We start from the raw sequence: 3,158 nt of genomic DNA on the forward strand, positions 1-3,158 counted from the left end.
GTTTTCGTAGGAGTTGTGAGCATTTTCATAGGTAGTTTTATGACCCCGGAGGTAATTTGACCCTTCTTCTGCACCGTGAACTTAAAGAAACAGTCATGGGAACGCGTATAGGCCCTTGTTTGACCTATGGAAATTATTAATGTGAAAGAAAGAAGCATCTGAGTATACATTTCGGGGTCCAAGCACGTATTTTCAACTTGGTTTTCGTAGGACTTGTGGGCACTTCCAAGAATAGTTTTATGACCCTGATGGTAGTTTGACCCTTCTTCTGTACCATGGACGTAAAGAAACAGTCAGGGGAACACTTTTAGCCCCATTTCTGAGCTTTAGAAATTATCGATGTGGTAGAAGGAAGCGTGTGAGAGTACCTACTTAGTGTCCGGCCAGATAGGGGAAGCAGCTGGTCCGGCTTAGCGAGGGCCGGCCGGATTAGGGTCGCCTCCATCGCTATTGTCTTAAGGCCGCCGGAGAGTCAGGACGAAGCCGAGATTGACAGGAGAGTAGATACCAGCTGCGGGTTTTGGCTTTTGTCTGTTTTGAGTGATTTTGTCTTTTTTTTGTGGATTTAGGACAGGTGTGCGGGATATTCGATTTTACATGTGTTCCATTTTTCTGTTCTGTTTTTTTTTTTTTTACATGTGGCTGTTTGTTTTTCTTGTTTTGTTTTTTTCATATTTTCGCTCTATTTTACATGTTTTTTTCATATTTTCTGTTTTTTTTACCTATTTTTCATATATGTTGATTTGATATACTTTCTTTTCAGTTTGTCCTTTCATTTCTTCCTTTTTTTTGCCATATTTCCTGTTCGTTTTGCTCTTTTTTTATATTCCTGTTCCTTTTCCCCGTTTTTTGATTCATATTTCCGTTCATTTCTACCTTTTTTTCCATATTTCCTGTTAGTTTTGCTCTTTTTTTTCATATTCCTGTTCCTTTTCCCCGTTTTTTGATTCATATTTCCGTTCATTTCTACCTTTTTTTCCATATTTCCTGTTAGTTTTGCTCTTTTTTTCATATTCCTGTTCCTTTTTCCTTTTTTTCTATATTTCCTTCCATATCTTTTTTTTTCCATATTTCCTGTTCGTTTTGCTTCTTTTCACTTTCCTGTTCCTTTTTCCTTTTTTTTCATATTTCCGTTCATTTTTACCTGTTTTCCTAATTTTTCGTTCCATTTCGTGCTTTCCATATACACTTTTATTTTGCGTGTTTTCCATATATCTTCGCTTTACCTTCGTTCCCATATGCTCCGTACATTTTATCCGTTTTCCATTCTCTCGATAATTTTACATATATTTCCCATATTCTCTAATTGTTCCTGGTATTTTATTAATTTGATTAGCTTGTGTTCATAATATTTGCGTTTCTTTGCAAATTTGTACGTAATTTTGCCTGCTTCACATGTTTCTGCTTGTATACAGCATTTTTGCATTTATATTATATTTTTTCATCGTGCTGACTTGCTTTTAACATCCATTTTTATAATCATGTAAGTCGTTTGTGCGATATATATTTACTAATCCTCTCAAATCAATGTACTTTTTTTTCTATCAATGTACAGTATATATTTCCCTCACTGGTTCTCTTTAAAATATCTCTATGATTCTCTAAGACGTCTTCCCATCCATTATATTTTTACTGAAGCTTTCGTAACTTCATATACCTGTGTTTCATCTATTAAAGGTAACGTCTAAGATATATTTGCAATTAGATTTGTGTTCCCTTTGCTCGCTCTCTTTATCATCTCCTTTGTGATTTCGTAAGGCATCTTCCCATATATAAAATAGTTCATATATTTCTACCTTCACATAATTGCGTTCTCATCTATCAAAGCTCACGTGTTTAGTATTTAATAGCTTTGCATTTAGATTCGTATTCCCTTTTCTCTCTTAACATCTCCCTCCGTCATTTCGTAAGGCGTCCACCCATACAAAGAGTAGTTAATGTATTTTTACATTCATATATTTTGCGCGTGTTTTACCTAAGCTCACGTGTGTCCTTATATTACGCTGCTAAGCCATTAAGTGTGGTATCGGACATGCTTAAGTACACGTGTGCCAATCAGCTTATGAGGTATATCAATAGTCTTAGAGTACCGTAAATAAGTACGGAGAAACCTTATGCGTGAACTGATGACGCTGTGTTTCAGAATGTCACGTTGTATGGGCGTGGGGGTCCTCTCGCAATACTTCTTGAGCCGTTTATCTCTTTAGCTCCTGACGGGTGTCCAAGATTTTATTTATATCACCCATAAGGCAAGATTAAGACGACGGGATAGATAGATAGAGATAGATAAAGCTTTTGTTCTCATTTATTTTTGCCATAGAGCTGCTTCCTTTACTGTCAGAAAAAAAGGCAAATAGATAGATAGGTAGATTGTTCGACACAGACAAACTTATAGGGAGACAGATACGGAGACAGGCATATAGAGAGATAGATAGTGACAAACAGATAGACAGGCTAACAGAGAGACAGACTGACTAACCTTTTCTACAACTAAAAACACACAAACACACAAACATTCCCTAGATTAGAACGCAACACACACGGAAAAAGAAAACAAAACACTACAATACGAAAAAAGAAAAGAAAATGTACCTAGAGACAGAAAGTAAGACAAAGAAAAAAAAATAACGTTGGAAAAATACGCCCCCCCCCCAAAAAAAAATACGCTGGAAAAATAACAAAGAAAAAAATAGAACTGGAAAAAAAATAACAAGTAAGAAAAATATATATACAGGGACGAACTAATTCCAAATCCCTCCCAACAACAACAGTAAAAAGAAAACATTATCTGAATGACCAATAATCCCTCTATAGCTTATCAAAGGAAAGAGGAGAGGTGATTAGGAGAGGGGAGGATGGGGGGCAAGGAATGAGGAGAGATGGAAAGGATGAGGAGAGGAAAAGGGGAAGAGAAGGAAAATAATTGATAAAGAGGAAGAAAGAGACAGAGAGAAAGGGAGAGATTGATTTTAGGGGGTTGAGAAAACGATACTAGAGAAACAAGAGGAATAAAGAAAAGGAATAAGGAAGGAAAAGAGAAGGTAAAGGAAGAAGAGGGAGAGAGAGGGATAAGAAGAAGGGAAGACGTTGACGAAAGGGAAGAAAGGAAGAAAAGAGAGGAAAGGAATAAGGAAGAAGAGAGGCAGTGGAGAGAGAAT

Source organism: Eriocheir sinensis, chromosome 16 (genome assembly GCF_024679095.1).
Source record: "Eriocheir sinensis breed Jianghai 21 chromosome 16, ASM2467909v1, whole genome shotgun sequence".
NCBI lineage: Eukaryota > Metazoa > Arthropoda > Malacostraca > Decapoda > Varunidae > Eriocheir > Eriocheir sinensis.